Consider the following 26723-nt stretch of genomic DNA (forward strand, 5'->3'; position numbering starts at 1 on the left):
TCACATTTCCTAACCTGCAGTTTCAATAGGGTCACAATGGGGTAACGACTAATATTACGGTCTGGGGGAGACAAAATTGCCTTTTAATCTACACAGCTCAGACTATTCTAGCTGACCCCTGTTCTACCCATAGGCAAGCACTGAATTAAAAAAAAAACTGCTTCAGAAATTAACATCCACATATAAAATAACCCATGATCCTTCTGCTAAGTAAAGGGAAAATATATCTAGACTGTGAGCTCCTCCCGGGCAGGAAACGCATCTACCAAATCTACTCTCATCTCCCAAATGCTGAGCACAGTGCTCAACACAGAGTACCCTCTTAATGCCATCGATTTGTTGATTGATGGATATGTCATCTCCCCCAATTTGAGGGGATGAGATATTACAAATCCATATAAGGAATAAGAAATATTTTAAGGAGTAAAAGATGTATTGATTAACTATAAAGTTGAAATTGTAAAAAAAAAGATTTTAGTAAAGCATGTCATTCTCAGAAAAAACAAGTCAGAGGCTCGAAATAAACAAGGCCAGTAGTTCCAGGCAAATGAATTAATAATCCTCTAGACTATAAACTTGTTATGGGTAGGGGACATGACTGCTAATTCTACAGTACTGTACTGTCTAATCTCTTAGTACAGTACTCGGCAAATAGTAAGTGCTTTTGGGGGAAGCAGCGTGGCTCAGTGGAAAGAGCCCGGGCTTGGGAGACAGAGGTCATGGATTCTAATCCCGGCTCTGCCACTTGTCTGCTGAGTGACCTTGGGCAAGTCACTTAACTTCTCTGTGCTTCAGTTACCTCATCTGTAAAATGGGGATTAAGACTGTGAGCCCCACGTGGGACAACCTGATCACTTTGTTTCGACCCCGGCGCTTAGAACAGCGCTCGGCACATAGGAAGCGCTTAACAAATACCACTATTATTATTATTAATGAATATAACTGATTGACTGATCGATTAATCTCAGATGCTGTGCCTCTCTGTTCAAAGAGCACTCCTGGGATGACCTAGAGGAATTGCAAAAAAGGGTGCAGGAAACAAAACCGCAGAACTCTGAGCTGCGGCCTGATGATGAAAGAAACCAACGGAGCAGCAGATACCCCAGGTGAACCAGCCTTTCCACTTCTGGGGTCTTCCCATGGAGTTTCCATGTTCCAGACTTTTGTTATCTCTTGCTTTATCAAGAAGGAGGCAAACTCAGGCTACGTTTTGGTTGAAAAGATAGAGGACAGGCCTGGGAGTCAGAGGGACCTAGGTTCTAATCCTGGCTCCGCCAGAGCCAGCTGCTGTGTAATCTTGGGCAAGTCACTTCATTTCTCTGGGCCTCAGTTACCTCATCTGTAAAATTGGGATTAAGAGTGTGAGTAAAATTCGGATTGAGAGTGTGAGCCCCATGTGGAACAGGGATGGTGTCCAACCTGACTGACTTGTATCTAGCCAGTGCTTAGAACAGTGTTGGGCAAATAAGAGGCGTTCAACCAGCACCATAATAATTATTATTAATATTATTATTATTTTGAGTGACTCAGAGGGAGTCACAGGAAGTCACAAAGTCTCTCCCTTTCTCCCCCATTAGAGAAAACAACAAATATCTGAGATCATCATTTTGGGTTGATTATTCTCCTGACTCAAGCTGTAATCCCAGTCAAAGGAATGAGAGAATCTTCTTTCATGGCTAGGTTCCACCAGTATTTACCCTTTTAGATCCCTAGGGAAACTACTGAGCAATCAATGTAGACTCTTTATTACAGAAGGTTTGCTGACATCTTAGACTCGGCTGCCCCTTACTCATTTCTGTTACTCCCACAAAGTCTTTCCCACCCACAGAACCTTATAACTGTTTTATAGGTTTTTAAATCATGTGTGTGCTGTGTCTATTTTCATAATTAGCAGCAACTTCAGAACTCCACGATCTTCTGAAATCTGTGGATAACCAAAAAGATAGGAGTGATCATTTCTAACGCCCTCCGAGTGCAAGGGAAGGTGCAGGATGAGGAGATGAGAGACTCCAAAAGGAAATGCTACTCCTTGAGGGAAATCAGTTTCCAAAGCATTAGTTGACAAAATTATTGAACACTGAGGCAGAAAACAACCTTTGGCCCTATGGGAAATTATTTAGAATGGAATAAGTAAGAAACATACTCTCCCCCTTAAAATATGTACCATCTAGATTAATGAGAAATATGTTATCTTCAGTCATTAAGTTTAAGCAAACACTATCCAATACTGCAAAGGTCTCTGTGGATTGAGATGGAGGTATCCCTTCTCCAGGACACATATAAAGTCAGAAATGTAACTTAATAATAATAATAATAATTGTGGTATTTATTAAGTACTTCCTCTGTGCCAGGCACTGTACTAAGCACTGGGGTGAATACAAGCAAATCATATTCAACACAGTCCCTGTCTCACGTGGGGCTCACAGTCTCAATCCCCATTTTAAAGATGAGGTAACTGAGGCACAGAGAAGTGAAGTGACTTGCCCAAGGTCACACAGTAGACACATGGCAGAGCTGGGATCAGAACCCATGACCTTCTGAAACCCGGGCCCGTGTTCTTTTCCCTATACCTTGCTGCTTTTAAGTTCAAACCACCCCATTTCCAAAACAAAGAGTGAGTGAAAATCAATTAACATCAATCAATTAATCATATTTATTGAGTGCTTTCTGTGTGCAGAGCACTGCACTAAGTAAGTGCTTGGGGGAGTACAATAAAACAGAGCTAGTAGACATGTTCCCTACCCACCATGAACTTAACAGCCTAGAAGGAAACTACAGTTGTCCCCAGTAGACACCACAGATCATTGCAAAACTTCTAGCTGTTTTTTCCAATAATCTGTTTTACTTTTGAGAATGGAAAAACAGCCCAAATTCCCTCATTCCAATCATGATCAGTAAATGACACTAGAGAAAACAAACTTTTCCAGGATTTACTAATCAAAGTGATTGATTGTGTTTTGCAATATAAATGATATAAAGTAACATAATTGCATAACACCACCAATGGGAAAGGGAAATATAAAGGAAAGGGAAATATATATCAAGTGCATCCCGTACTATAATGATGTTTTCTCTTTTGAAAAGACTAGTTTTTGTTTTTTATTTTATTTGGTTTTTTAATAAAACTGCAAGTTGGAAGATGTATTTGAACCTGCCTTGTGAGACGGAAAAGTCAATGACTCTTCAAGCCTTCAAAGGAAATTGTTATTTTTGGAGCTAGGTGAGAGCAATATTTTAAGGAGTGAGGGAAGAGAAAGCTTTCCAATACACTTAACTGTGGTCTTAATGAAATCCCTTGGAAATAATCATCCTATTAAACAGACGGAATGGAAGACTGAGTCTGTGAATTTATATCACAAAACATGATTAGTCTCTTCGATTAGCAAATCCTGGTATGGTTTTGTTTTCCCTAGTGTCATTTACTGACAGTGATTGGAATGAGAGAATTCAGTATGTTTCTTCACTAACAAAAGTAAAACAGTTTGTAGGAAAAAACAACTAGAATTTTTGCAATAATCTACAATGCCTATTGCGGGAAAACTGTAGTTTCCCTCTATATTGTGCTCCGCAAACAGTAAGAGCTCAATAAATATGATGGATTGATAGATTTAATTTAAGTTTTTAAAATGTTGATTTGTATTTTCTTCCTTGTTAAATCCCAAGCTATTTTTAGGGAGGACCCACATTTTATACCTTCCTTGTAATTTCCCTTAAAAGCAAGATGGCCAAGTGGAAAGAGCACTGGTCTGTGAGTCAGAGAACCTGGGTTTTAATCCTGGCTCCACCACTTGTCTGCTGTGTGACCTTGGGCAAATCACTTAACTCCTCTGTGCCTCAGTTCCCTCATCTGCAAAATGGGGATTAAATATTCCTCCTTCCAATTTAATAATAATGTTGGTATTTGTTAAGCGCTTACTATGTGCAGAGCACTGTTCTAAACCCCGGGGTAGACACAGGGTAATCAGATCGTCCCATGTGAGGCTCACAGTCTTCATCCCCATTTTACAGATGAGGGAACTGAGGCCCAGAGAAGTGAAGTGACTTGCCCACAGTCACGTAGCTGACAAGTGGCAGAGCTGGGATTCGAACACATGACTCCCGACTCCCAAGCTCGGGCTCTTTCCAATGAACCACGCTGTAGACTCTGAACCCCTATGTGAACAGGGACCGTGTCCAACCTAATCATCTTGTATCTACCCAAACTTAGAACTGTACTTGACACATAGTAAGCACTTAACAAATACCATTAAAAAAAACTTAATACCATTGTCTACACACAGTAGAATTAAACACTTCCTGCTGTTGCTCTTGCTGCAGGTTGTTGATGATGCAGCTGATTTGAAATCATCATAGCCTCCTGAATACTGACAAATAATTAACTTCACTTTGTCAGGATAGACCAAAGCTGAATAGTGTGATTCCTCCGTTCATTAGAAGAAATTTGCAAAAGATTTACCAGCGTCTCTAGACAAGTCTCTTGACGTATTCCTTTACTCTCAAAATTTTCCCTTACTGTAAACTAAAATTCCTGCTCCCAAGAATATCGACTAAATAATGATTGCTAGCACAAAGCCCGGGGGGACTGAGACACAGACCCAATTAACTGAGATAGAGACCGTGCAAACCTAAAGACACAAACAGAGAGAGATACAGAATCGAAGCTATGCAATAGCAGCAGTGTGGCCTAATGGAAAGAGCCCAGGCCTGGGAGTCAGAGGACCTGGGTTCTAATCCTGACTCCGCCATTTAGGCAAGTTACTTAACTTGGGCAAGTCACTTTTACTTTTGTGCGCCTTAGTTTCCTTGTCTGTAAAATGGGGATTAAGACTGTAAGCCACATGTGGGACATGGACTGTGTCCAACCTGATTACCTTGCATCTACCCCAGCGCTTAAGGGCTGAAAAAATACCGTTTCCAAAAAAAATTAAAACAAATCAAAAACACAAGTCATAGACCCAGAGAGACAAAGGTGAGAGAGAGTAAGAAGAAGAAAGAGACATGTGGAAGCATAGAGACACACAGAGAAAAAGATAGAGGCTCAGGGAGAGACGAAGGGACAGAAGAAGGGAGACGGAGGGTTAGCTCAACCCGACGCAGCTGCCTAACTCAGAGCTCAGTCGCCTGCTGCCATTACAGTCACGGAGGCTGAAAGTGAGACATCCGTGGGTGTAGCTGATCTCGACTACCACCCTGATCCATAGGCAGGGCCAGGACTGGGGGAGTTAAAAGCCACAGTGGCAGCAGCCTAGTGAGTGAGTGGGGAAGGAAAGGCTGGTCCCAGGCTCTTCCCCACTAATAATAATTCCCCTATTTGTTAAGCACCTACTATATGCCGATCACGGTCCTAAGCGCTGGAGTTAATACAAGATAATAAGGACTGTCTGACCTTATTATCTTGTATTTACTCCAGCGCTTAGACAGTCAGACAGTCCCTGGACTCCATGGAGCTCCCATTCTAAGTGAATTCCCGTTTTCCAGATGAGGAGAACGAGGCAAAGAGAATTGAAGGGCCTTACCCAAGGTCGTGCAGCAGGCAAGCGGCAGAGCCGAGGTGAGACTCCAGATCCTCTGGCTCCTAGGCCCGGGCTCTTTCCACTAGGCTCACTAATGCTTCCCCCTGGAATTTAGTCCACTGTCCACTCACCAGGGAAGCAAAGATGAGATGGCAGTGGCAACCGCTGAGTACATGGACAGGAGGTAAGAAGAATATCACCGCTCCTCCCGATCTCCCTCTACTTTGAAAGATGTCTTGCCCTCCGGGAGGTAGAGCTGCAGCAGTCAGGGAGTTGGTCCAGTGGTACCCATAGTGGAGACACACTGCTATACCCTATCTCTTCCCACCCCCTGGGGGTTCTCTCGGAGCTAATCTGGCAGCTCAAGGGTGACAACTCAATCAGTGGCCAGTCCCACTTTACAGTTCCATAAAGAGAATGGAAACTACAGGAGACTGTAAACTCGGAATGGGATCGTTGCAAGGGCCAAGCTGAAGAAACTCTGTATAGAGAGAGATATAGAAGGGGTGTGTGTGTGTCTAAACGTGTGACATCTGAAATGAACAAATTTTTCATCACTCGTGTCCTTTGATAAAGTGTCATATGAAATCTCTGGGTTACCAGACTATAGCTCTTCTTTTAAAGCCACCAAACAATAAGGCAGATTCCTCCCCTCTTTCTATTTAGGAATATTTCCAGCTGCTGAATGTGGTCTTTTGGCACACAGTATGCGCTCAATGAATATGATTTCTTGATTAATTGATTTTGGTCCACCTGCTCTCTGGATATATCAAACTCTTCTAGTTATGAGCAGCCATACCTCTTCCCTTTTCAATTGTTGGATAGGTTAACTGATGGAAATAGGTATCTTTCAGTCTCACCATATTGTATTCAGTGTTCAGTTTACTCCCTAGTGCAATGTTGTGAACCTTCACTTAGAAACATAGTTAAATTCTATGACTAAATGAAATTACTTGTTTATAAAGCAACAAACATTGTATTTAGTCATAGGATTTAACTATGTACAAATGAATTTGGCTTCTCCTTTTTCAATTGGCTCTCCCTGACATCCTGTATCCTTCTGGAATATCCCCACTCAGCTAAACTATCCTAGTACAGCTCAGTTTGACACACTAAATCTGAAGATCAGTCTCAGACAATTTTATGGGTTTGGTATTTGCCTATTTTTACAGGATTCTCTGCTAGAACTAGCAGCCTGTACACCCCCAAGTGTGTTTCTAAGCCAACATGACATAAACATAACTTCCTATTGCCACTAAGGCCTACTGCTGTGATCTATCCCCTCATTTCCAATTCTAGAAGTGGCAGTAAGTGTTTGGTTCAATTCTGATAAGGCAGGACGGTCCGAGTCCAGGACTGAAAGTCTGGAATTTCACCTTCTAATCCCCCAGCTGTATCGCTGTCTTTCCTGTTTATAAATTCCTCATGTCTCAATTTCGGCAGATGTAGAATTAAGCTAGGAATTTCCCTCTCTCAGAGATAGCTTAATATCTAAACCAGGCAGTGAGGCATGTCACACAAGGAGCGGTGTTATGAATTTACAAAAGCATATGCTATTTACATTCAAACGAGCATTTTTTCCTACATTTTAATTCCATAAGAATGGCCTAATGGTAAAAGCAAGGGCCAGAGAGTCTAATCCCAGCTTTGCCTCTTGCCTGCTGTGTGACCTTGGGCAAACCACTTAATTTATCTGCACCTCAGTCTCCCATCTGCTAAAAATAGGGATGACACCTCCCCCCTTAGACTATGCACCCCACTTGGAACAGGGGCTATGTCTGATCTGTTTATACTATACCTACCCCAGAATGTAGCTCAGTGCTTGGCACGTAGTATTCATTCATTCATTCAATAGTATTTATTGAGCGCTTACTATGTGCAGAGCACTGTACTGAGCTCTTGGAAAGTACAATTCGGCAACAGATAGAGACAATCCCTGCCCATTGACCGGCTTACAGTCTAAATGGGGGAGACAGACAGACAAAAACAGTAGCAATAAATAGAAGGGGATGAACACCTCATTAACAAAATAAATAGGGTAATAAAAATATATACAAATGAGCAAATGAGCACAGTGCCGAAGGGATGGAAAGGGAGAGGGGGAGGAGCAGAGGGAAAGGGGGAAAGGGGCCTTAGCTGAGGGGAGATGAAGGGGGGGCAGAGAGGCAGCAGAGGGAGCAGAGGGAAAAGGGGAAGCTCAATCTGGGAAGGCCTCTCGAAGGAGATGAGCTCTCAGTAGGGCTTTGAAGAGGGGAAGAGAGTTAGTTTGGCGGAGGTGAGGAGGGAGGGCATTCCAGGACAGCAGGAGGACGTGGGCCAGGGGTCAACGGCGGGATAGACGAGAACGGGGGATGATGAGGAGGTGGGCGGCAGAGGAGCGGAGCGTGCGGGGTGGGCAGTAGAAAGAGAGAAGAGAGGAGAGGTAGGAGGGGGCAAGGTGATGGAGAGCCTTGTAGCCTAGAGTGAGAAGTTTTTGTTTTGTGCAGAGGTTGATATGCAACCACTGGAGGTTTTTAAGGAGGGGAGTGACATGCCAGAGCGTTTCTACAGGAAGATGAGCCAGGCAGTGGAATGAAGAATAGACTGGAGCGGGGAGAGACAGGAGGAAGGAAGATCAGAGAGAAGGCTGACACAATAATCCAGCCGGGATATTATGAGAGCCTGTACCAGTAAGATAGCCGTTTGGGTGGAGAGGAAAGGTTGGATCTTGGTGATGTTATAAAGGTGAGACGGGCAGGCCTTGGTGACGGATTGGATGTGTGGAGTGAATGAGAGAATGAGCACGTAGTAAGTCCTTACCAAATACCACAATCATCATCACTGATGTATGGCTGATGGACCTCTCCCCATGAGCTTTGTGTGTATGTTGTCAATCAATCAGTCAATCAGTGGTATTTATTGGGAGCTAAATGTGTGCAGAGCACCATACTAAGCACTTTGGAGAATAGTACAACAGAGTTGGTAGGCACGATCCCTGCCCACAACAAGCTTACAGTCTAGAAGTCTGTCTTTTGCTTTTTCATAAGAGCTACTGCCTGGGTGACTGGTACCTTGTGCCCCATGGTTTTACATTCTTCTGCCACACCTCATTGCACCATAATATAAGAATCACTTAATCAGTATTATTATTCAACAATTATGGAGTGCCAATGAATTTAGCATGAAGCGAGGCATATGTCCCTTGCCAACAAGATTACTTAATCAAAAAAAAAAAAGAAAGAAATCAAAGCTTCAAGTTTTTCACAATATGTAAAGAGCCCTTCGGGCCTTTCAGAATACATGGGCCATCATTTTATTAGAATACAATTATAAGACATAAAAATGGAAGACTATAACGAATAATTCTCTCCAAACAGTGAAAAATGCTGTAGTTAGAAGTACGTTAATAGTTAAAATTAAATTACCAAAAGATGGTAAAGCATAGTAACTGATGTAAAACATAGTCATTGACAAATGTCCCCACAGTCTGAGTCTTTATTAAGGATTTTGGATTCTAAAGATGAGTTTCTGCCAGAAGATACCTTTCTCAATCCTCAAGGTCAGATGTTATCATCATCATAAATAGTATTTACTGAGTGCTTACTGTGTTCAGAGCACTGTACTAAGCACTTGGGAGGGTGCAATTCAACAGAGTTGGTAGACATGTTCCTTGATCAGAATGAGCTAAAGTTTAGAAAGGGAGAAGATAATACAATAAATTACAGATATGTTTATAAGTGCTATGGGACTGGGGTGGGGTGAGTATCAGGTGCTTCAAGGGTACTAATATTATGTTATGTTAACAATATGTTTAGTTAACAATATTATGTTATTATGTTAACAATAAGAATAATGATGTTAATAATAATTAAGTGCTTACTATGTGCCAAGCACTGTTCTAAGCACTGGGACAGATACAACTTAATCAGATTGGATACAGTCCCTGTCCCACATGGGGCTCACAGTCTTAATCCCCATGTTACAGATGAGGTAACTGAGGCACCTAGGAGTTAAGTGACTTGCCCAAGGTCACACAACGACATGTGGAAAAGCTGGGATTAGAATCCAGGTCCTTCTGACTCCCAGACCCGTGCTCTGGTACTAATCCAAATGCATAGTTGATGCAGGAGGGAAAGGGAGTTGCAGAAGAGGGCTTAATTGGGGAAGGCCTCTTGGAGGAGATGTGATTTTAATAAGTTTAATACATGCTGTATTCGCTAAGCACCGACTATGTCAAGCACCGGAGTAGATATAATACCATCAGATCAGACACAGTCTTTGCCTTCCACCTGCCCCGGTGTTCCCAGTAGAAAGGGGAGGGCGCAGCCCATCTCTTGGTTTTGGTACCCGCTTTTCCCCGCCAACAACCAAAGCAGCAACACCGGTTGCAACTGCCAACCCAGACAATCATGCCTCGGGTGTGACACACACTTCTTCCCAGGCTGCTGTTGACAGGGACTCCTCACCTCTGCCCAGCCATGCCAGGCCCCTGGCCCAACTCGCCCCTGTTCACAACGTCAGAGGAGCAGTGGGGGAAAATTTGGCAGAGTCCTGAAGGGCCCTGAGGAGTTCAGGGACACAACCACAGGCATCTCCCACCCTGGGCAAACCCTTTGACCCTGAAGAAGAATCCGTGGAGCATTCAGAACCCACCTGAAGAGTCAGTGGCAATGGGGAGTCGAGCCGCACTTGGCTTTCTCTAAGAGGAAATGGGTAAAGAGGTACTCTCAGAGACAGGAGGCCTCTGGTGATTGACGGTCAGTGTAAATTTCTGCAGGTGGTTGGGCCTGCTAATCTCACCTCTTAAGCACCTTGTGGGCAGGGATTGCGTCTACCAACTCTGTTGCACTTTCCCAAGCACTTAGTACAGTGCTCTGCACATAGTAAGCGCTCAGTAAACCCCAGACTTGTAGTGCTGTTTCTGTGCTTTCTCTCCAACTCCTGTCCTGATGTGATGGAAAGGGTCACCGCCAACCCCTCACTCACATCCTGGCTTCTGGCCTGGAACTCGCTCTCCCTTCACATCCGACAGACGATCACTCCCCTCACTTTCAAAACCTTATTAATATCGCATCTCCTCCAAAAGTCCTTCCCCTACTAAGCCCTCATCATCCCTATTTCCTCTCCCTTCTGTTTCGTTCTTGCATTTGGATTTGTATCCTTTATTCACCACCTCCTCAGCCCCACAGCACTTATAAAGATAGCCATAATTTATTGTAATGTCCTTCTCTTCCTGTAGACTGTACGCTTCTTGTGGGCAGGGGTTATGTCTACCAACTGGGTCATACTGTACTTTCCCAAACTCTTAGAAATGCAATAAGCGCTCGATAAATGTGATTGATTGATGGATTGACAAAGTTCCACCATATTACCGTGGAAATTTGATCCAAACCACAGATTCTTAGTACAGTGCCCAGAACCTAGTACAGTCCAGGGGGTACTCAGTAAATACTACTGCTAATACTATTCAACTTGATCTCTACTAGGCAATTAATTCCCTTGGGAAATATCTCTCCGTATGCTGGCTATCCTCTCCATTCGTATGGCAAGATTGATGAGCTAACCACAAGGTTTCAAACTAAAAGTAACTTAGCTGTGACACAACCTCCTATTTCACTTAGCTGTTTTAATTGACTCAGAAAATATCTTAAGAACCTTGAGCAAAAATAGCTCCTGGGTGATTTCCCCCACCTTCAAACCCTTGGAGGTCTCCCAGTTGACTTCAATCATGTTCTTCCTATGAGCTTGTGAGCAAACTCTGAATATATTTAAGAGGACCCATGAACTCTCCTATCAGCATTTTCCACCTCTAATTATATCCTAGCATGATGACTTTTATTAATATATGTAAAATGAGGCTCAAGAGCTATTTGTAGCATGAAACCTGGAGCTTTATTAACAACTGTCAACATATTAGGATTAAGCCAGTTTAATGTCTAGAAAAGAACTGTTAAAATTATAAGGCTAAACCCAGCCTAGGAACATGGTTATTCTAGCCAAAGTGGAAGGGATTTCTGAAAGAACATTGTAATTTTCAGGACTAAAGGGAAGAATTCTCTCCCATCCTGTGTTTACCCTTTCTTTTCCAAGAAAATCTATTATAGTTTAGCCTAGAAATGTCACATCCACATTTTCACTGTTAATGAACCAACAGGGAAGAATGGTGAGGGGCTTCATCCCAACAAAATAATGTCTTTACCTTCTCTCCACTCCCCCAAAAGCAGTAAACTAACCTGAAGCCTTTCATAGAGAACTGAGAAGATTCCTTTGAGAGACAGACAAAAAGATCATGTGACCAGGGAATATGTCTGTTTACTGTAACATTGTACTCTCCCAAGCACTTAGTACAGTGCTCTGCACCAGTAGGTGCTCAACAAATATGATTGAATGAATGAATGAATAAATGAATGAATGCAGGAATCAAATGCATTCAAAATCCTTTCAGAACACACCTTCACACGTCGCTGTAGTGATTAGGCTAAAGCAACAAGCTGCTCTTAGCCCAACTTTCCTAAAAGGGCTCCCTGAAGTCCAGGAGAAGCCTTCTAAAGCCATCGTGGGGCACCAGTGCTGCCATCCTGAAACATGCCTATCTTCTTCATTACTATGGCCACCAGCCTGCGGGGGACGTAGCCTTGTCTGGAGCAACAAGATGTAAGATGACCAGAAATTTGATATCTCATGGGCCTGGGACTCATGTGGAACCAGAGCCCCCTGTCCCAGCCTTTCCCTAGACCTTCTCCCCTCAACTTCCCCTTCATAATGAAAGAGGTACATATTGATGTGGCCACACATTCCTCTCAAAAGTCACCAGTGATATTCTTCTTGCCAAATCCAATGGTCTCTACTCCAACCTAATCCTCCTCAACCTCTCAATGTGTCTTTAACACTTTCGTCCAACCCCTTTTCCTGGAAATATTATCCAACATTAGATTCACTGGCACTGTGTTCTCCTGGTTCTCCTCCTATCTCTCTGGCTGCTCATTCTCCGTCTCTTTCTTAGACTTCTCCTCTGCCTCCCACCCCCTAACTGTGAGAGTCCCTCAAGGCTCAGTTCTGGAACCCCATCTATTCTCCATCTGCACCTACTCCCTTGGAGGAACTCATTCACTCCCAGTGCTTCAACTACTATCTCTATACAGATGATTCCCAAATCTACATCTCCAGCTCTGACCTCTCTCCTTCTATGTTGGTATTTGTTAAGCGCTTACTATGTGCTGAGCACTGTTCTAAGCGCTGGGATAGACACAAGGGAATCAGGTTGTCCCACTTGGGGCTCACAGTCTTAATCCCCATTTTACAGATGAGGTAACTGAGGCACCGAGAAGTTAAGTGACTTGCCCAAAGTCACACAGCTGACAAGTGGCTGAGCCGGAATTCGAACGCATGACCTCTGACTCCAAAGCCCGTGCTCTTTCCACTAAGCCATGCTGCTTCCTTCTCTTCTGTCTTTCCTTCTGCCTCGGGGACATCTCTACTTGGATGTCTTGCTGACACCTAACTTAACATATCCAAACACCATTTGTTGTTTCCCCCAGCACCATTGGATTTAGTCAACTAACTAAAAGAAAGCAACAAGTGAAAGATAATTACGTTTTGGCGTTAAATGGAGTGTTTCCTATTAACAACCCATTTGAGCAAATTATTTTTCCTTTTCTTCTCTTCAAAACAGATATTTCACCACAGCTCTATCAGTGAAAAATAGACTTTGTTATCACACAAAGCTCTTGACAAAAGGAAAACAGAAACAACATCATTCAATTGAAAAGATGTTTTCATAGAAAATAAAACTATTCAGGCCAGAAGGAGAGAAACACTTTATTACAACACTTTGAAAGTGCTTTACTATACGGTTAATATGATGGAATGTATGTCCATACAACTCTAACACAAACATTTCCAAATGGAAAATAATTTTGTAATAATGGAAGCATGGCACACCAAGAACCCTTCAAAACATACGAAACGATGCTTCAAAATTAACATCTTAAGACAATAGCCTAACTTGACAGATCAAATAAATGCAGTGCTCTTACTTTGCACCACTAAATTACTATGCTTAATTCTATAGTTTTCTGACCATTCACAAGCCTCTGTTATTGTAAAAGACCAAAACTAAATGATGGGGTAAGAAATCAGAATGGTCTTTTTCAGAAAAGTCCCTTCCCTTTCTGATCAGATGCCCTTGAAATATCCAAGAACCCAAGGATTCAACCCACTTATAATTCAAAAGCTAAGGGAGGGTCTTTTTATCTCAAACAAATAGCACTTTGCAATGGTTAGGGCCTTTCATCCAAAGTCAAAAACACACATTCATTTACAACATTTAGCCTCTATTAGCATTAAATCCATAATCTGTAGGAAAAATTCATATTCCAAAGATAGTGCTAAGATACTTTTCAATCTCAAGTTTCCACTTCCTTTTCAGGGTCATGTGGCCCATTTATACTTCTTATTTGTACCGGCTAATCTGTGTATGGAAAGCCCAACTACATAGTCAGTTTATATACCCGCATCTCCAGTTTAAACGTTGTTCACACTGGACATCTGGCAGAGAGAACACTAGGTCAGGCAAATGTCTCAGGAGCTCCACTCCTGCCTCCAAGGAACCGTACATCCCATGTCACGTGAAACAAGGTTCACAATCAGTCAATCGCATTTATTGAGAGATTACTGTGTGCAAGGCACTATACTAAGTAGTTGGGAGAGGACAGCAAAACAATATAATGGACACATTCCCTGCTCAGAGTCTAGAGGGGAAGACAGACACCAATATAAATTAATTAATTTTGGGTAAGTGTGGTGGGGCTGGTGCGGGATGAGTGGCGAATAAAGGGAGCAAGTCGGGACAGTGCAGAAAGGGGTGAGAAATGAGGGTTCAATCAGGGAAGGCCACTTGGAGGAGATAGGCCTTCAATACGACTTTGAATGTGGGGAGAGTAATGGTTTGTTGGATATGAAAAGGAAGGGCATTCCAGGACAGAGGCAGGATGTGGGTGAGGGTTTGGCGCCAAGATGGGCCAGATCAAGGTACAGTGGGTAGGTCGGTATTTGAGGAGCAAAATGTGCAGGCTGAGTTGTAATAGAAGAGCAGTGAGGTGAGGTAGGTGGGGGAAAAGGTGATTGAGCCCTTTAAAGCCAATGGTAAAAAGTTTCTGCCTTATGCAGAGGTGGATGGGCAATCACTGGTGGTTCTTGAAGAGTGGGGAAACCTGGACTGAACATTTTTGTAGAAAAATGGTACAGGCAGCAGAGCAAAGTATGGACTGGGGAGAGAGAGAAGAGCACTATCTAGTGAATAGCAGAAGAAGAGAGTAGATAGGTAAGAGGCTATCAGCTGATAGAGATCCTTAAATTAGTTGGATAGGAGATTTTGCTTAATTCCATAAGTAATGGGAAATTACATCTGCCCCACCGGTTAGATTCTCATAGTTAAGAATGTTGTCTTATATTCAAGAGAACATTCACCCATTTTCTCCTTCCTTAGAATTCTTGTGCATCTATAAACTTTAAAAACTTTTGACATATGATGAAAACAAACCTTCTAAAGAACTCAAAAGCATAATTCACTTGTATATTTTCAACATTATTGGAACCATTTACGAGCCACACACCTCAAATGCCTTATTTCACATCCCTGACCTAAATATGACTGCGGTAGAAGGAAAAGCAATACTGTGCTACAGTTACCTGAACTGAAGTCATTAAGGGCAGTGGGAAGAAATAAATTGGTAATGCAGTAAAACATAAATTTTCCTCGTAAGTGGCATTCACAATTCATTTTTAATCTAAGAATGGAAACACTCGTTGAAATTTAAAGTGGCAAAAAGTCTTGATCAACACTTTCTTTGCCTTTATTTTATCACCAAACATTTCCACAGCTTGGACATCAAAATGAGGACTTTTCATTCTTCCTGTCAATATTACTATTTTATGCAGGCTTTTGGAAGCTTAGAAAGCTAGACTAACTTCTGTCTGCTTCAGAAAGTAGACAGGATAACAGGAAACCGTTTCAGATTCCACCATGATTATTGTTGATTATGTTTGGTTTACTGAATGCTGTCTCCAACAGATGGTATGCAATGTTTCATTAAGGGATCATAGCGGGGCTGACTTAAAATGAGACATTTTTTCTACGAGAAGATAAAACAGAGAGGGAAGAAAATATGCTGGCACATTCATTCTTAAAAATGATTGACATTTTTCAGAATATTTACTTGTAAAATAGAGAGACAGCTTCAAATTCATTTCAAATAAATTGTAAAAAGATGGCAAGGATATTTGTAATCTAACACTTGACCATCATGAAAAACCTTCCTGAAATACAACATCACACACTGAAAAATTGTAATTTCAAAACCGCATCTCCAGAAGAGAAATAAAAATAATTGTTGATCAGGTACAAACCACTGTTATTTTATGTCTAAGAGAGATGTGAGAAATTATAAAGGTTAGTTTCCTTTTGCCTTAAAGAATGAGAAGTACAATTCAGCAAATGATGCGTGTGTACAGTTCCTCCAAACTGGGACATTTCATATCTATGTAGGCATGAGTGATGACATATGAACACTACACACGTATAGACTCACAGGGATGCATTATCCAGTATAGGATCTACGAAACTTAGTTGTTGTTTCTATATTTGTCTACTCCCTTAGATTGTAAACTCCTTATGGGCAGAGACTATCTGGAACTTTCATCTTCTTTGCATGCTCCCAAGTGTCTAGTAGCAAAATAGACTAGTGTCTATTTCCAAAATAAATCTTCAACAAATGTTTTTAATAAATCAAACAATAAGTGCAACCATCACATAGTTCCACCAATACATCCTGGTCAGAGACACAATATTGTTACCTCCAAAGGGAAAGATCCTCTGGGGTCAATGTACCATTGCTCTGATCCAGAAATGGTCTTTTTTGTGCTTTTGTGTTCTTTGGGAGAATGGGGAGAGGAAAACAGAGATTTCCAAATGAAGAAGGAGTCATTAAGTCATTAAGTCAGGCTCCCTGTCAGACACTTAGCTGAAACATTAGATTTAGTGTAAGTGATAGTAATAGCATTTACTGAGCACCTCTTGAGGGCAGTGAGTGCTGTTGATTGACGTCAGTGATCTCCAATGTAAAATGAAGATGATGAGCATAGACTCATAGAATGGCAAGGGACCTGGAGTGTTATGATCCAGCCCTTTAACTCTGCACAGTTCAAGGGCTCTATAGGGTAGAGGGATTCTATCTTTTCCATAAAGATCTCCAAGTATGGAGACTCTACATTCTCCCTTGGAAACCTATTCTTCTGTAGGTTTCACCCTGGGAGTCCCAAAATTATCCCTTTTGTCCCATTGAAATCTGGTTCAAGTTAAGCGTATTTGCTCCATTTCATCTTTCTTTCCAGGTCCCTTTATTTTCATCCCCTTCTTCTTGGAACCAGAAGAACAACTGGTGAGAATCCTCTGCATATGATCCCTTTAGTGAATCGCTGAAGTCAGGTATTAGGTTGTAAGCTTCTTAAGGGCAGGGATCACCTCAAAAATTTTTTCTGTTTATTCCCAAAGTACCTTGGACAGTGCTCTGCCTTCAATGGGTGCTCACTAAATGTGGTTGATATCGCTATTGTTGATATCACCTACTAGGCTTCTAATAATGTTGGTATTTGTTAAGCGCTTACTATGTGCAGAGCACTGTTCTAAGCGCTGGTGTAGACACAAGAGAATCAGGTTGTCCCACGTGGGGCTCACAGTCTTAATCCCCATTTTACAGATGAGGTAACTGAGGCACAGAGAAGTTAAGTCCCACAGTCCACACAGCCGACAAGTGGCGGAGCAGGGATTCGAACCCATGACCTCTGACTCCAAAGCCCGTGCTCTTTCCACTTAGCCACGCTGCTTCTCTAAGATAACACTTCCAAGTCTTTTAACTTTCCCTCATAGGATCTATTTCCCAAGCCTTTAATTACCCTTCTACTACCCTCTGTAGTTTCTCTACATTCCTTATAAAATGTGAAGACTCAAATGGAATATTTTAAGTAGCATCTCAACAGTATAGAATATAGTGGAGGGATTCCTTTCCACCTCGTGTATAACTTATCTTTTAGTTTCATTATTTAACTTTGTTTTATTCATTATAATAATAATAATAATAATGGAATTTGTTAAGCACTATGTGCCAAGCACTCTTCTAACTGCTGGAAGACTGTTCTAATTATTCAGCTTTTGATTCATTATCTCAACATTTTGCATTATTTACTTAGACTAGGAGCCCCATTCCCCTCTCAAGATCACACCTGGAGAGTTTCCAGTACTCTAGCAGTCACTATTGCAGGAGGACGGGTCAAGCAGAGGCATACCCATTCCATTCCTAGCTTGGGCAGTGGCTAGTGAGTGGAAAGCAATCTGCTACAAGTCAAAACTCACCTGTGCTGGGCATGGAAGAGAGTCGAGGGTGGAGGCTCAAGTTTACTGCACAGAAGGCAGTGGTAAACCACTTCCATATTTTTACCAGAAATCTCTACGGATCCACTACCAGAACAATTGCAGGTGGCGAGGGGGGCATTCTGGGAGAGATGTGTCCAGGGCACCGCTATGGATCAGACATGACTCGACAGCATAAGACAAGGTGAGACACTACCAGAACGATTGCAGATGGAGAGTGGGCGTTCTGGGAGAGATAAAAATGTTGGTATTTGTCGAGCGCTTACTACGTGCAGAGCACTGTTCTACGTGCTGGGGTAGATACAGGGGAATGAGGTTGTCCCATGTGAGGCTCACAGTCTTCATCCCCATTTTACAGACGAGGGAACTGAGGCACAGAGAAGTGCCCACAGTCCCACAGGTGACAAGGGGCAGAGTCGGGATGAGTCTTTGTGGGTTGGAGATGACTCAACAGCATAAGACAAGACATGAATCCCATGTGGGTAGGAGGTCTATGTCCAAGCTGATAAACCTAAATCTATTCCAAAGCTTAAAACAGCGCTTGACACATAGTAAGCACTTAGCAAACTTAGTAATAGTAATCGCATTCATTATTCAACTTTCGATGCATTAGCTCTACTTAATTCATTATGTACTAGACTTATATGGTGGAATCGACCCTGTATCTGACCTGATTATCTTGAATCTACCCCAAGGCTTAATACAGAGTTAAGATAGCACAGAAACAACAGTTACTCCCATCATCATTCAATCATTTGCCTATTTTAGTAACAGCTTCACAATACTGATTCACATTCAGTTTTGGGTCAATTGATTTGTATTGTGTCTACCAATTCTATTGTATTGCACTTTCCTAAGTGTTTACTATAGTGCTCTGCGTGCAGTAAGCATTCAGTAATTACCTTTGATTGATTGATCGATCAGTTTAGTTTCTGAGATGACTATATTGAGATGAGTTTTTATTTTTGAGAGCTGAAAATGGACTTTGGTTTTAGTTTCAGAAAAATATGGCAAATATAGTAACAACGCCTTGGATTTATATAATGCTTTTCTTCTGAAGAACTGAAAGGGTCATCATAAATATCACCTTAGTTGTCCCTACATCAGATCAGTAGCTCAGGGCAAAATAGTCAGTGCAAAATAGCACTCGCTAAGGTCATTTCTTCATGGGCAAGGCAAGGCAAGTTTAGGTACAGGTGAAAGATTCCAAGCAGAGGACTCGAACCAACTAGTAGGCTTCTTCGGTGGGATGTCCGGTGGAACCCCACCTGGAATCCCACCTGGAATCCCATCTGGATCACCTGGATCCCCTGAAGTTCTGTCATGAAGAGTCATGACTGACTCTCTAGACCTGCTTAGAAATCCAGAAACCCAGAAAGGCTGAACACATACCAAAGCAGTTGTTCCCTTGTGAACTTCCCGGTCGAGTTCATCTGAGACTCTATTAAATATGCCATTACCGGATTCTGATTTTTCCTTTGAAATACTTTCAATCCAATCCTATTTACTGAGCACCTACTGAATGTGAAACACAGTACAGTGCTCGGCACATGGTAATTGCTCAACAGATACTACAGAGGTTAATAAATACTAATACAGAGAAACAGCATGGCCTAGTGAATAGAGCTCGGCCCTGGGAGTCAGAAGCCCCTGAGTTCTAATCCTGCCTCCACCACCTGTCTGCTGTTTGACCTTGGGAAAGTCACTTAGCTTCTCTGGGCCTCAGTTCTCTCAACTGTAAAATGGGGATTAGGACTGTGAACCCCACATAAAACATGGACTGGGTCCAATCTGATTAGCTTGTATCTATCCCAGTGCTTAGTGCCTGGCAAGTAGTAAGCACTTACAGAATACCATAAAAATACTGTTGATTGATTTATTGATTGTACTGGATGCTTGAGAGCATGCAGTAGAATAAAAGACAGAGCTCCTATCCTTGTACCCTGACCGTGTCCTCCTCTTTTGCCAGTGCAAGGTTACACACGGACCTTTAGCCAAAAGCCATGACCAAAATCAAAAAATGTAGATCTTAGAAATGAGGCACTCTAGACCTTTGGCATATGACTCTTGGGTGTGCTCTTCAGAACATCTGGCTTATGTTTATATCATTATAAACAATATATTATCTTCATAATATATAATAACAGCTTCTACTCTCTTTGTCATAATTGTATATCGTATGTTTTGCTAGCTGAAACCTGTGAAACCTGTCCCGGACCATCCTTGCCTGTGTTTGTCCTTTTCCCTTTCCTTCCAATCTCTCACCACCTTAGCAGTAGTAGTAGCAGGAGCAGCATTCATTCATGCATTCATTCAATCAATCATATTTATTGAGCGCTTACGGTGTGCAGAGCACTATGCTAAGCACCTGGGCGAGTAAAATACAGCAATAAGCAGACAGATTCCCTGCCCATAACGAACGTACAGTTCTAATCCTGACTCTGCCGCATGTCAGTTGTGCGACTTTGGGCAAGTCACTTAACTTCTCTGTGCCTCAGTTGCCTCATCTGTAAAATGGGATTAAGACTGTGAGCCCCACGTGGGACCACCTGATTACCTTGTATCTCCCCCAGCACTTAGAACAGTGCTTGACACATAGTAAGCGCTTAACAAATACCATCATTATTAGTGGGACTAGCAGCAGCAGTAGTAGTAATAATAATAATGATAATATTTATTAAACACTTACTACGTGCCATGCACTGTACCAAAGCCTACAGTAGATACCAAATAATCAGATTAGACACAGACCCGTATGGGGCTCACAGTCTAAGGGGGAAGGAGAACTTTATTATTATTATTTCTGCTATTTGTTAAATGTATTGTACTCTCCCAAGTGCTTAGTACAGCCCTCTGCACATAGTAAGTGCTCTATAAATACCACTGATTTCTTTGAGGCAAGACCCGTATTAGCCGTAAGGAACAAGGACACTGAAATCAGGCATGGTCTGTAACCCTAGAGGACTCACTCTAAAAAGGTACGGAGAGGACAGGGTAACAGAGAAATTCAGGAAAAAAAGAAAACCACTACAATATTAACCACAAGGAAAGGGCAGGACAATACTAATGGGGAGAAATAGCCCTTGGGCCCCTCGGTGCTCCATTTAGACTCATCCTTGGTTAAAGGAGTCACAAATCTTCCAGCGTTCTAAACCCGGTTAACGAGGATTCTGTCTCTGCCACTCTGGTGAACGTGACTTCTCCTCCACAGAGGTTCTAATCCCACCTCTGCCAAATGCATGCTGTGTGACCTTGGGCAAGTCACTTAACTTCTCCATGCCTCAGCTCTTTGTGGACAGGGATCGTGTCTATCGACTCTGCTGTGTAACACTTTCCCAAGCGCTGAGTATAGTGCTCTGCACAGAATAAGTGCTCAATAAATACTACTGACTGACTGAAATCCAGAGCATCCTGGTAATTATTACTAACAGTAGCACGATTATTAGTAGCAGGAGGATAAAAAGGGAGTAAATGTGGCCCTAAACTATTTATCTCTCTAAAAGAATTTGAAGTTTGCAGCCAAGGGTTCGAGATGTCGGAGATAGTTGTTCATCTTAGAAGACTATTCCTCTCTGAACTTTGTCACTGCTTTTCTAGGCCCAGTTCTCACCACCTATTCATCCCTGCCTCCCATTTATTTTGTATCTTTGGCACTGATAGGCTGTGCATCATACATTACATATTCATTATACTGAAAGTGGGGGGAGAGTCAAATTATCTACCTGTTATCTCTTCAGGGCTCACATTTACATGTTCTCCAAGACCCCCGCCAAAATTTTGGTCAGATCTAAATTGTTTTTCTAAGGAAAAGTGTATTTTTGAAGTTGATCACTTCTCATCCACTTTAATTAAACCCTGGTGAAGGAATACAATCAAGTTTCATATGTTCACCTGCCTGATGATATTTCAAGACTGAAATGTCTTATTTTGAGTGCTCCAAGTAATGGGATTTTTCCCCCCCTCTGTTAAAATTTAACTCCCAGCCCCTCACCCCATGGTGCTGTAGCCTGGTTCTCTGCTGAGGGCCTCCTTATACCTGTGAAATCCAGCCAGATCCTGTTTCCATGCAGGTTGCTCTAGCTGTGCTGCTGTTCTACTGCCGCTGAAGAGTGAGATTCTGAGAAAGTTAAACTCCAGCCAATCTAGGAAATTTTAGTTGATTATTTACTGCTACTTAACCTTATAAAGATTCCACTCCCTTCATGTGAGGATAGATTTATAGGCTTCATAGTCTAACTGAAACTGTAATAGCCATAAATTGAGCTAGCAGCATGAATTTATATCCACATTGACCAATCTCCTGCCTCTCCCTGACAAATCACCCAGAATACCGCACAATCGAGCAACAGGACTCTTAACCAGGTGGAGAGGGAAATTTACAGTGAAACTGCAATCATCGATGGAACCTTGCCATTTTCCATTCCCCTAGCACTTTACTGTCATTAACAAATAAATGTTTACCCCCTACACTAGAGGCAGCAATTTAAGGGTTGATGAGAATTTGAAATCACAGGTGAAAGAGTATAGAACCTTCCGAAAGCCAAATATTAAATCTTCAACATTATATTTTAAGAGGTGCTTTGGTTCAAGAGGGAGCTGAGAATACTTCACAACCCTTGGCTTGTCATTTTTAATTCACAACTTTGTAGTTAGACAAGAACCGTCCTCCAAAGTCATTTTTGTAGCTAGTCCCTCCATCAGTGGATTTTTACATAGTACAAGTGCTCAGTTAAATAGAAATGGCCTCTTACTCTAAGGAACTTTTGATCTAGAAGGAAACGCAAGACAGAAAGACATATAAACAAAAACATATACACGCCATATAAATAAACTCTTCTTACACAGATAGACTTGGGGTTAAATGGCATTTGTTAAGCTTTTACAATATTCCAGGCACTCTACCTGGTGCTGTGATAGAAACAAGATAGCCAGGTTGGACATATTCCATTTCCCTCATGGAGCTCACAGTCTTAACCCCCATTTTACAGATGAGGTAGTTGAGGCCCAGGGAAGTTAAATGATATGCCCAAGGTCAAACAGCAGACAAATATTAGAGCCGGGATTAGAACCCAAGTCCTCTGAGTCCCGGGCCCGTGCTCTTTCCAAGAGGCCACCCAGCTTATCTAACTTCTCCTAATTCTCTGGTCCTCAGTTTCTTCATTTCTCTCTCCTTCTCGTTCAGACTGTAAACCCCTTGTGGGTCAAAAACTGCATCTGATTATCTCCCATCCACCCTAATGTTCATCATAGTGCTTTGACACACAGTAACACCTGATAAATTCCATCATTACTAGGTTGGTGACATTTTATTAGGCAATAAGCAGGCGGCGTGAGATAAATTACTTGCAAAGTTTCTGAAAAACTGCAACAGTGTAACAATGAAATGGCCTGTGGGAGGAAGATTGCGACATTGCCCCGGTAGAGACCTGAAGGTAGTTAGTGGGGGAGGAGACTGTGTATTGTATTATTAACATGGGGTCTGGAAATTTTAAGTTTGTTGTTTTTTTCCACAAATCCTGCCCACTTAATAATAATGTTGGTATTTGTTAAGCGCTTACTATGTGCCGAGCACTGTTCTAAGCGCTGGGGTAGACATAGGGGAATCAGGTTGTCCCACGTGGGGCTCACAGTCTTAATCCCCATTTTACAGATGAGGGAACTGAGGCACAGAGAAGTTAAGTGACTTGCCCACAGTCACACAGCCGACAAGTGGCAGAGCTGGGATTCGAACTCATGAGCCCTGACTCCAAAGCCCGTGCTCTTTCCACTGAGCCACGCTGCTTCTCCCTTGCTTATCACTGCTTATCACTTGACAAGAGATGACTCTCACTTGGTTACTTTGGAACCCCACTGGTTTTGCAGCTGAGACACAAAACCCTGAGGAAGACGTAACAGATCGAGGAGAGGTAATGGGGCTGAGATGCACAATACAGACAAGAATTTTAGCTTGCAAAAGCCTAGTTGTGGTTCTCCTCTAGCTTTGGGTCCTAGGCCCTTCATTTTAGTGTTGTTAACTCATTCTAATAAACGCACAGACACAGCCCCACTCCATTCACTGATTTGCAAGTTCTCAGTGCTGAAATAGATACAGTTGGCCCACAGATATACTCATATTTCCCCAAGCATATCTACCTACGAGCACCCACACAGACTGCATACTCAGAGGCTTCCACGCTGTCTCTGAACTCCCTTGACTCTCTTCTTCCCCACAAGACAGCGGGGGAGAAAGCCCAACTCCCACATAGTGTTCAAAGGAGACGAATCTGGGGCCTAACCAACAGGATTGTGAACTCTTGAGGAGCAAGAGAGTCAAAGGAGATTCTTGGAACTCTGCTCTTAGCTTATGGCTACAGAGCCTGTTGCTTATGGGTGGAAGGTAGAAGGGAAACCCAGAGGTCAGGGAGAACTCAAGCATTTCTTTTTGCCTTCTACCCACAACTGTTAATAATAATAATTATCAGTGATTTCTGAAGCACTTATTATGTGCCAAGGACTGTACTAAGCGCTGGTGTAGATACATGACAATCAGGTTGGATACTGTCCCTGCCCCACATGGAACTCAAAATTTTAGTAGGAGGAAGAACAGATATTGAATTCCTATTTTACAGTTGAGGAAACTGGCACAGAGAAGTTAAGTGATTCACCCAAGGTCACACAGCCGACATATGGCAGACTTGAGATTAGAGTGGAGATCCCCTGAGACCCACGCTCATGCCCTTTCCACTAGGACAAGCTGCTACTCCTGGGACTTGGACAGAAGAAGAAAGAAGGAAGATATCAGGAGTTCTGGATTGTGGAAGGGCCAATCTTCACATCTCTAAAATCCACCCTTTCTTTTCCATCCAAACTGTTACCACGCTGGTCCAAGCAGTTTTATCCCAGCCTGACTACAGCACTGGGTCCAGTCTTTCCCTACTCCAGTCCACACTTCACTCTGTTACCCAGATTGACATTTAGACACTCAGTGAGCTCTCCCCTTCCTACCCTACCTCACTGATCTCCTACTACAACCCAGCCTGCACATTTTGCTCCTCTAAGGCCAACTTACTCGCTCTACTTCAATCTCATCTGTCTCACTGCCAACCCCTTGCCCACATCTCTCTCCTGTCTAGAACTCCCGCCTCCTTCACATCCGACAGACCACCACTCGCCCCCATCTTCAAAGCTCTCCTAAAATCATATTTCATCCAGGAAATCTTCCCTGACTATCAATCAATCAATCAAATCGATCATAGTTTGCCACACCCTATTCACCCTCCTTTCTACTTTGCTTATGCACTTTTGTCTGTGTCCCTTAAAAACTTTGATATTCATCCCAACTCAGCCCCACAGCACTTATGTACTATATCCTTATCCTCTGCCACTTCCCTTATCAGTTATTTATTTTAATGTCTCTCCCCCCCAGAGTCATGCAAAAGTGTTTAATCTTTTGTTTCGTTTTGCTTTTTAATTTTGAACTTTTTTTTTTACCAAAAACACCTTGCAGGACAAGACTGATGTGGAAACTCAGCCAATGATTCTTCAAAGCATATATCATATACACTAAAATGAGAGTACTGAATATGATCTTTAATAATGTCAGATGCCTCTCCTAAATGGATCAACTGATGACAGGCTGCCCAATCTCTTCTCCCCAGGACCACTAGAAATGAAATTTCCTCCAGCCTGGTTCATTTCCCACTTAAGAGTTTTCCCTTGGGCCTAGACCAGCCTGTCCCAGTTTGGCCTAGCAGAGTCCTGAGACTGTGTCAATCATTCCTGCCCAAGACCCAAGCATGGGCAGGGAGAGGCTGCTTCCCACCCGGGAGGATGCCCCAGTGGGATGCTGAGACCTGGGGATCTTTTGGGGAAGCAGTGTGGCCTAGGGGATAGACCACAGGCCTGGGAATCAGAAGGATCTTCATTCATTAATTCAACTGTATTTATTAAGCACTTACTGTGTGAAAATCACTGTACTAAGCACTTGGGAAAGTACAATCTACCATAAAAAAAAAAAAATTAGCTCAGTCACATTGCCTCAGACCAAACCAACCCCAATCCGCAGGAAGAGAGGAATCGGGAATCTCTTCAGTGAATCCAAGCCTGGTCCAAACCTAGCAGGATGGGATGGAGCCCAGCCATACCCAGGGAAGCTAGTTCTGGTGCCAACCCATATAGGGGCTCTTGGTTCTGCTGACATTGTGAAACAAAGGATTCAAGATGTCATCGTTAGGCAATTTCCAACACGTCCCCAGGTTTTCTTCCCAGGTTAACTTTGTGGTCCGTGTGCTTTCTAGAGGTAGAATGAAAAAGCAGTCCCTAGCACACTTGCATTTCCTCCAGCACCTTCCAGGAGAGATTACTGAGTAAGCCTAACCCCGCAGGTGTTAACGACGGTGAACCCAGTAAAACATCTAGCATGGGATCTGACCGGTTTGAAATCAACATACGTCCCACAGGCCTTTGCTATTTATACCACTTTGCACCAGTCACCTGACACTCCATAAACCCTCTCCCCAAGCTGCCCGGCAGGGAAAGATGATCTATCTGCGGGAATTGCTGTTCCAACTTTATAACCTGGGCCGATTGCACAATAGTCCTCTGGAAAGGTTGTAGAATTGGAGGAGGCTGAATGTCTTTGCCCTTCACTGGCATTTGCTCTTTAATGGCCCTGATCACATTATTGTAAACCGCAATTATATTTTCTACAGGCCATTTTGCTTTAAGGAATCCTTCCCAGCTAAAATGTCTCCCTCCCTTGTGAGCAATTGCAGACAGCGTCATGAACTCTGAGGTTCTGCCTGTCCTGAAGGTCAAAAACAACA

Source organism: Ornithorhynchus anatinus, chromosome 14 (genome assembly GCF_004115215.2).
Source record: "Ornithorhynchus anatinus isolate Pmale09 chromosome 14, mOrnAna1.pri.v4, whole genome shotgun sequence".
Taxonomy (NCBI): domain Eukaryota; kingdom Metazoa; phylum Chordata; class Mammalia; order Monotremata; family Ornithorhynchidae; genus Ornithorhynchus; species Ornithorhynchus anatinus.